This window comes from Sinocyclocheilus anshuiensis, unplaced genomic scaffold (genome assembly GCF_001515605.1).
Source record: "Sinocyclocheilus anshuiensis isolate Anshui unplaced genomic scaffold, SAMN03320099.WGS_v1.1 scaffold519, whole genome shotgun sequence".
NCBI lineage: Eukaryota > Metazoa > Chordata > Actinopteri > Cypriniformes > Cyprinidae > Sinocyclocheilus > Sinocyclocheilus anshuiensis.
The window spans coordinates 214,585-224,771 of NW_015549637.1; the positions used below are offsets into that span (position 1 = coordinate 214,585).

At 29.7% G+C, this 10,187-nt stretch overlaps 1 pseudogene; it reads left to right on the top strand.

The window, feature by feature from the left end:
* LOC107659788 (MAM domain-containing glycosylphosphatidylinositol anchor protein 2-like) overlaps positions 1–10,187 on the top strand; it is a 178,093-nt pseudogene that overhangs the window by 156,748 nt on the left and 11,158 nt on the right.

Consider the following 10,187-nt stretch of genomic DNA (forward strand, 5'->3'; position numbering starts at 1 on the left):
TGTGTGTGTGTGTGTGTGTCTGTGTGTGCGTCTGCATCTCTGTGTGTGTGTGTGTGTGTGTGTGTGTGTGTTCTCCATGCAGGGAAAGCGTATCCTCCAGAGTTTTATTATGACACCTATAACCCGCTGTGGCAGAACCGTCCTCGTGTGTACGGATACAAGCTGCAGTGGACACAGATGAACCCGAATGCCGTGGACCGGATCATGGCGTACCGCCTCGGGATACGACAGGTGAGGAGTTTTCAAGATTGAGGGCTAATGAGTGTAAATTAGGGCTGAGCAATATGTAAAAAAAAAAAAAGTCTTATTGATAATCACCTTTAAAAATATTGCATTATCTGATTGTGTATATTTTAGAAGAACAAAAGCATTAGAGTTGGTTCCGTCTCGGTTCAATCAGTCCTTTTCAATTAATTTTTTTCCAACTCCGACAATTTACTTCTATCTTCATTTAAAAGTAATTTTATTTCATTTGATTTCATTTTGCATTCTTTAGTCACGTCTTTATCATATTACCAAAAAATATATATTTTTATTTTATCTATTATTTCAATTAATTGTATATTTAATTTTTATATTTTATGATTTTTAATTTTAATTGCATTGTTTTCTTCTAGTACATTCTATTATTTTATAGATTAAAAAAAAAAATTTGTTATATTGCATGCGCATTAATAGTTAATTGCATGTGAGTGTGTGTGTGTGTTATTTATTTTAATTAAATGTATTTTTTGTAGTGCATTTATTTGTTTATTTATTTGTTTGTTTTGTTTTTGTGCATTCTTAATAATATTCATACTCATGTCTTCATCTTAGTTTGTTGGAAATAGCCATGGGTGCACTATAGCATATACTCATTGTTTGTTATATCTTAATGTATTTTTTAGTTTATGTATTTTATTTATTTTCTAATGCATTTGTTTTTAAATAATTTATTTATTTATAATTTGTTTATTTCTAATTTATTTGTTTTCGAAATATTTATTTTCTAAAATAAACATTATTTATTTTGTGTTATGTTTATTTCTTTTCATTTCACATTTTCAATTGCTTTTTTTTTTCCCCCTATGGTTTTAGTTTTAGTAAACTATAATAACTCTGACGGTCCAGTGACCTTTAGAAACATGAGAAATAAAGTGTCCCGTAAATGATTCTAGCCAAGCTGTTTACAGCAGGTCTCATAAGGTGTATCAGAAAACCTGCCGAAATCACACGCTGTAATTTGACTGAATTGGAGTTTAATGAATCCACTAAAATACTCTCAGATCCCGTTCATTCTCAGTCCTGTCAGTGAGAGACTCGAGGACCGCTGGTGAATACTGCAGCCATTACCAGTAACTAAACAATCCACCTGTGAGTTAACTAAAGCAGTTAGTGGCCACTAACCGCAGGATTCCTGTCGTCTGCTGTCACGCTTCCAGAACAAACTGACCAAACTTCCGGATTCTATCAAATTCTGTTAAAACTCTGATGTTTCTCACTGAATCTGAATCTGACAGTGGGTTTGTGGATGGAATGCGTCTAAAACTAAAACCACTGAAAATATAATAGACATTAACAGAAAAAAAGTGAACTTATTTCAGCTATCAATTTTTTTAAATGTTTAATAAAATGCACCAGGGCTGCATTTATTTGATAAAAAATACAGTAGAATTGTGAAATATTATTACAATTTAAAATATCTGTTTTCTATGTGAATATCTGTTAAACTGTAATTTATTGCTGTGATCAAAGCTGAATTTTCAGAGCAACCTCTGAGTTGCGTTGTGGAAGTTTTAACGCATAAATTAGTAGTTATTAACCCTATAAAGCTACCGTATCACATTTCTAACGTCTCTAAATGATCAAACTTCACTCGATCTCCTGCATGTCTTCTGTCTTATTTAGATCATTTTATGTCAGTGTGTGTGTGTCAGTGGTTTCTCTCTCGCTCCTCCAGACGGGGCAGCAGCGCTGGTGGGAGCAGGAGATTCCCGTGGAGGGAAATATCCAGAAAGGAGAGCTGATCACTCATAACCTGACGGAGCTCATCCGACCCGAGGCGTACGTGGTTCGACTGACGCCCATCACGCGCTTCGGAGAGGGAGACTCCTCCACCAGAGTCGTCACATACAGCGGTACGTCACACAGATCTTTACTGCAGATCAGCTTTACTTTACTACGTTTAGAGCAGAAACAGTTTCACTCAGAAATTGCTAGTAGATTTCACAAATAATTACAAAGATACGGAGCCCAGCACATGGCATGCAGGAAAAAAATAGTAGGCTAAATCGTGCACACGATACAATTTACTATTTCGTTCCCTTGATTTATAAATTGTGTGCACGATTAACTATTTCTTACCCTCGATTTATAAATCATGCGCACGATTTACTAATTCGTTCCCTTGATTTATAAATTGTGCACATGATTTACTATTTCGTTCCCTTGATTTATAAATTGTGTGCATGATTTACTAATTCGTTCCCTTGATTTATAAATTGTGTGCATGATTTACTATTTTGTTAATTAGTAATGAACTAAATTAGTAAATCGTGTGCACAATTTATTTATTTTTTCTTGCATGTCAAGTGCGGGGCTCCCTACAAAGAAACATTGAATCAAACACAAAACTTTGTTAAATTAATGTTAACATACTTTGATAATCTGTTTTTATTTACAACTTCAACAAATCAGTCAGTAAGATTTATTCATGTTTCTGAAAGAAGTCTCTTCTGCTCAGCAAGGCTGCATTTATTTGATCGAAAAGACAGCAAAAGCAGTAATATTCTGAAATATTATTACAATTTTTAATTCTCTTTGAATATATTTAAAAATGTAATTTATTCCTGTAATGCAAAGCTTCATTTTTTTTTTCAGCATATCATAATCATTACTCCAGGCTTCAGTGTCACATGATCTTCAGAAATCATTCTAATATGCTGATTTGCTGCTCAAGATTTGAACAAAATACAGTAAAAATTATGAAATATTATTAGAATTTATAACAGCTGTTTTCTATGTGAATATCTGTTAAACTGTAATTTATTTCTGTGATGCGCAGCTGTGTTTTCAGCATCATTACTCCAGTCTTCAGTGTCACATGATCTTCAGAAATCATTCTAATATGTTGATTTGCTGCTCAAGAAACATTTCTGATTATTGTCAATGTTGAAATTATAATTTTTTTTGTGGAAACCGTAATATGTTTTATTTTTCAGGATTCACAGATGAATAGAAAGTTCAAAAGAACAGCATTTATTTTAAATAGAAATCTTTTCTAACATTATAAATGTCTTTACTGTCACTTTTGATCAATTTAATGCGGCCTTGATGAATGAAAGTATTAATTTCTTTAAATAAACCAAACTTTGGAACAGTAGTAAAAGTGCTCAGAGTTCAGTGTTTGAAAGTTGTATGAGTCGTCGGTTGTTAATAATTCAGCCGGACTCTCGCTGGTGAAGATCAAATAATCATAATCCATTTAATCCATTAATAATCAAATAATCCATTTCTGTATTTGACTAAACTATTATGAAAGAATGATGATGGATGAATTCACCGAGGTCATTAACAATCATTAAAAGCTATCAAGGGTCACGTTCAGTAAAGTTGAGTTCTGAAACTCTGTTTGCTGTCTGTGGGTTTAATGAAGAGCAGTTTGTGTTTGTGTTGCTTGTGTTCGTCAGCGACTCGAGAAGCTCTGAATCCAGGTTAGCTGTTAATCTTTCATCTATTAAACATATTGCAGCATGTAAGTTGATGGAATATTGCTGGGCGGTTCGTCTCTGGTTTAACCAGATGAATGACATCGACGTGACCTCGGTGTCTGCATTACGTCTGATCAGTCTGGTCTGGAGTTCAGAAAGCAGCCCGTAATCAAATGCTGCTTGAAAATGGATGTTTTTTGAAGTATTATCTGACTGATGGACACAGAAAATCCTGATTTAACCCTAGAAACGCATTCGGTTTGGACATGGAAGAGATGCATAAACATTTCTAAAAAAAAAAAAAAAGCATCGTTTTTAGTAAGGCAGCGAAATGATGCTTTAAGGCCATCAAAGTGCACATAATATTTTTTTTTCAGAATTTTTACGGTTATTTTTTAAGAGATGTTACAGGTTTCATGTTCAGGTCATTTTGATCTGGGTATGTATGGAGCACCATTAGAGTCAAAAATACTTTTTGTAAAATTAACTATGGAGTTATAATACTGTCAAAAATTTTTGTAAAAGATATTTAGTCTTTTCCCCATCTCTCTCACACTTTTGGACTGAATTTTGTTGATGAACATGAATATGTACATCTATTGATGAACCATTACAGCATGAAAAACTGATCACTTTTTAATCTGAAAGTGAAAGTTTATGCTTCACTTTTCAGAGTATTCAGAGTAATATTTATGTTGTTTTAAATCAGAATCAGAATCTTAAAGAGCTTTATCACCAAGTAGGTTTGCACATACAAGGAATTTGTTCTGGTGACCGAAGCTTCCAGTACACAGAGACAACAACACACACACACACATACATACATATATATCCACATAGGTATCAAACGCTCACTAATGCTGCAGAAGGAAACGCGATGCATTAATATGCATTAAATTTGAAGATCAGGGTAAATTGAACTTATTTTGTATTCTGGGAAACATTTAAGTATCTTCTGGAGCTTCTGAAGGGCAGTACTAAATGAAAAAAAAATTATACTTAAGCAAAATAAGAAAAATGTGCACATCTTCAGTTTTCACCCCCGGCTCGTAATGCATCGTGTTTCCTTCTGCAGCATCAGCGAGCATCTGAACCTTCTGTAATAGTTGCGTTTGAGTCCCTCAGTGTGAAAAGATGGATCTCAAAATCATGCAGTCATTGTTGGAAAGGGTTCAAATGCACAAAAGATGCTGGAAAAGCAAAGAATTAGTGGGAGTTGAAGGATTTTTCTGAAGAACAGCAGGCAGTTTAACTGTCCAGGACAAACAAGGGACTCGTGAACAACTATCACTAAACTAAAAATCATCCAGGTAACAACACAGTATTAAAAATGAAGAGTATGTAAACTTTTGAACAGGGTCATTTTTATGAATTCAGCTATTACTTTCTCTTGTGGACTATATCTAAACGTCTTTCATGTGATGAAATATCTTATACAGCTCAGTACTAAATAAAAAATAACATGCATTTTGTATGATCCCTCTTATTTTGGTAAAATAATTAACATTTTGCAGATTCTGCAAAGTGTATGTAAACTTTTGACCTCAACTGTATATGTTCTTATACATTTCATACAATGATATATTCAAATTAAAATTCTCATAAATATTGGAAAAAAATTATATACATATTTTGCATCATAGTTTTTTTTTTTGGTGTCGTCCATGAGTAATTTAACATTTCTACGAATTTCTCAAAATTTTAATTAACAAAAATTGGGTAAATGCAGTAATAACATGAAAACATAAAAAAAAAACTTTTCACATTTTCACATTAATGAGAAGTTGCTGATCACATACAATATGGGTGTGAAGTTATGACTGTTTTATAAAGTAACGACTCTTCCGATCCAAACGGACCCAGAATGTGAAACAGTCACAGATTTTGAATGCATTATGAGGCTTAAGGACCTGATCTGGAACCTGTCGATCTTTGTCTTTTTCTCTCTCAGCGGCAAAACAATCCTTGGAAATAATGGAGACGAGACAAACCACTTTTCACATTTTCCGTCTCAGACAAGGACGTGCCGTTTCAATATGTTCTGATTCTCGACTGGCGGACTGAATGATAGCGAGACAAAAGAGCCATCGATTCTAGGGAAGATCAGTTTTATTCTCAAACGCTGATTTTCACAGATTTTATAATGCAGTCGTGAGAGTAAACATAATTTCTCAGACGTTTATTATCATGTGGATTGTTCACAAATGTTCAGATGAATGTAGTTCGATGGATTTAATCCTCTAATGCTCATCTTTGTCACTAAAAAGCTCATAAAAACACAAAAGCTTCCTCTCGTCTGCTAATCGGCCTTCATGACCGTTTGTGTCGATGCTTCATCTGAAAGCGTTAGCTCTCGATATTAAGTGATCGTCTGATTGTGATTCTGTGAAACTCCAGACAATTTCTGATTTATTGTTTAATCATTAAAAGATTACATTATTAAATGTAATAAAAAAATGACTATGACTTTAAATATAAATGTTTAAAATAAATCTAAATACACAAAAAAATGCTCCTATAAAAGGTATTTTTTCAGATGTATTGTTTAATTATTAAAAATGTAATGTAATTTCATTTCATTTAAAATAAAGAAATATATAGTCTTTAAATATGAAATGTAAATCTTTAAATATTAAAATAAATGTTTAAAATAAATCTAAATACTGTACATGTTCCTAAAAGGCAATTTTTTTCTCATTTTATTGTTTAATAATTAAAACAGTATAATTTCTTTTAAAATTCATAAGTATAAAAAAAACCAAGCCTAAGTCTTTAAATATTAATAGAAATGTTTAAGATAAATCTAAAAATAAATGCAAAAAATACATGTTCCTAAAAAGCAAAAAATATATTTTTTTTATTCATGAAAAAAACGAAGAAAAAATAAAATGATCTAATTGTTGTCTAATTGTTATTGTTTAATAATTAAATTATAAAAAAATACTTGTTCACAAAAGGCCTTTTTTCTGATATATTGTTTAAAAAATAATAATAATTTAAAATGAACAAATATAATAAAATCCACATATCTAAACCTAAGTCTTTAAATATAAATACACATGTTTAATATACAGTGGGTACGGAAAGTATTCAGACCCCCTTAAATTTTTCACTCTTTGTTATATTGCAGCCATTTGCTAAAATCATTTAAGTTAATTTTTTTTCCTCATTAATGTACACACAGCACCACATATTGACAGAAAAACACAGAATTGTACATTAATGAGGAAAAAAAATTAACTTAAATGATTTTAGCAAATGGCTGCAATATAACAAAGAGTGAACAATTTAAGGGGGTCTGAATACTTTCCGTACCCACTGTAAATCTAAATATAATATCAAAAATAAACGCCTTCCATCTGCATATCATGTTTAAGGTTATTTGTCATTTGAGCGTGTGAATGCAGCATGCTGCAGTGTTTTTAACGCAGGTTCTGAATCGTTCTCCGTGTCTTCAGCAGGACATTAATGAACATGTGGCACGTGCGTTAATTGTGTTGTCGTGTTTCTGTTGATGTTTTATAATAACAGCAGCTCTCCAGATGTGTTTCTCGGCCAATATTCCTCAGGAACTCGTTTGCTTGTGATTTGTGATTAACGCGTTTAATCGAGTGCATTAAAATCAGTTATTTCAGTCATTTCATAAATCACGCGGCTTTAGCTTTGTTTTGAGGTTAAGCTGATGCACCACATCCATTGTGTTTAATGAAAATAACACTGTACGGCGTGTTTTTCATTATATTTATTCATTTTAAATTAAATTAAATCTTTTTTTGTATTTATATTTACATTTATAATTATATTTAAAGACTTGGGTTTAGAATTATGTTTTTGTATTATGTTTATTACTTTTAAATTAATTTAAATAAACAGTAAGTCAGAAAAAAGGTATTTTAGGAACTTTTTTTTTTTTTGTATTTAGATTTAGATTAATAATAAATATTTATATTTAAAGACTTGGGTTTATATAAATGGTTTTAAATTATCGTTTTTCATTTTAAATTAAATTCACCTGAACAATAAATCTGAAAAAAAAAATATTTTATGAAGACTTTTTTTTATATTTATATTGACACTTATATTAAACATTTACATTTAAAGATATAGGTTTAGATTTATGAGTTAATTAGTTAATTAGATTTATTAATATTAAATTAAACCGTACATCAGAAAAAAAGCATTTTAGGAAAATAAATTTGTATTTAGATTTATATAGTCAGGTTTAGATTATTTTTTATTATATTTATTAATTTTAATTTCAATTAAACAAATTACACAAAAATGGCATTTTAGGAGCATATATATTTGTATTTATATTTAGATTTGTCTTTATATTTAAAAACTTAGATTTATATATTTTTTATTTTAAATTATATAGATAATTCAGGAAAAATTGCTTTTTGAGAACATAATTTAGTTTTGTATTTATATTTAGATATATATTTAACATTTATATTTATATTTAAAGACTTAGGTATTTTGTCAGCATTATTATATTTATTAAATGAAATGAAATTACTTTTTTATTATTAAACAGTGTATAAGACAAAAAAAATGGCCTTTTAGCAACATGTATTTTTTGTAATTAGAGTTGTTTATTTCTTATTATATTTATTATTTTTAAATTAAACAATAAAAATAAATATGTATGTATATAGGTATGTATGTATGTATCTGTTTAAATTATTAAATTAAATTAAACAATTAATCCGACAAAATGGTCTTTTCAGTAGTTCACTATTTGCTTGTAATTGGCCTGTGTTTTGTCTGTGTTCCGGTGAGTAAGGATCTGTGTTTATCAGCGGCTCCTGGTGTTTTCTCTGTGTTCCGGCTGTGGTTTGTTTACTGCGAGCGGCTCGTTTCAGCATTTCATGACGTTACATCACATCACTGAAACTGCTTTAGAAAACTGTTTGAAAAATGTTTAAAATAAATGTTTGAGAACAAGTTTAAAAACTTTTAAATAATTAAGAAAAAAATGTGTTTACATGTTCATTAAAACAGTGAAATAATATAAAAATATTTGTAAAAATGTTAAAACAATTTTTTTTTTAAATTTAAAGATGTTTTAAAAATAAGAAAGAAATGTTGTTTACATGTTCATTAAAAGAGTGAAATAATATAAAAATATTTTTAAAAATGTTAAAATAAATGTTAAAAAATTGAAAGATGTTTTAAAAAACAATATTTTTTTTGTTTACATGTTAATTAAAAGAGTGAAATAATATAAAAATATTTTTTAAAAATGTTAAAATAAATGTTAAAAAATTGAAAGATGTTTTAAAAAACAATATTTTTTTTGTTTACATGTTAATTAAAAGAGTGAAATAATATAAAAATATTTTTTAAAAATGTTAAAATAAATGTTAAAAAATTGAAAGATGTTTTAAAAAACAAGATTTTTTTTGTTTACATGTTAATTAAAAGAGTGAAATAATATAAAAATATTTTTAAAAATGTTTAAATAAATGTACAAAAATTAAAGATGTTTTAAAAATAAGAAAAACAAGTGTTTACATGTTAATTAAGAGTGAAATAATATAAAAATATTTTTTTAAATGTTAAAAAATTAAATATGTTTTAAAAATAAGGAAAACGTTGTTTACATGTTAAAAGAGTGAAAATAATATGAAAAATGTTTTTTAAAATGTTAAATGTTTTTTAAAAATGTAATTTATTTATATAAAATTATAATTTAAATAAATTAAGAAAAGTGTAAAAAAAAATGGATGTTTACCTGTTAACAGGACAAGAAGGATGACTTCGACTGGACGAGACACAGCGCAGCCACACGAGACACTAAATACACGCCCAACACGGGGCCCAGCGGGGACCGCAGCAGCTCCAAACAGGGTACGAGCGTCTGACCTGATCAAACCCTGTAGAAAACAGTCATTTTACCGCCAGAAGCTCGTCTTCACAGAAGACGTTAAGTTATCTAGAATTTTTTATTTTTTTTACATATTAATTTATATAAATAATTTTAGGAATATTTATTTATATTTAATATGATAAACTATATAGTGGTGATATTGTAATAAATTAAAATTCTGGCTAAATTAGTTACACAGAATAAAGTCTTACTGTCACGGAATGCCAGGAGAAAACAAGGTAGATCCAAATGCAGTAGTTTATTAAAGTAACAAAGAATCAGAACAGAACAAAAACTAGACAAAAGGTAATCCAAAACACAGGGAACAGAAAACACGATGTAACCTCTTTATATATATATATATATATATAATTTTTTATTCATTACTTTAATTGTATTATCATTCATTCACTTCCATATGAAAATAGCAGTTCAGAGATTTTAGTTTCTTATTTTCTTGTACAGAGTAAAGTCATACAGGTTATGAGACAGACAGACAGACAAATAGGCAGCTAGATAGATAGATAGACGGACGGACAGACGGACGATGGATGGATAGATAGATAGATCGACAGACAGAGAGACAGACAGACAGAGAGATAGACAGACAGACAGACAGACAGACA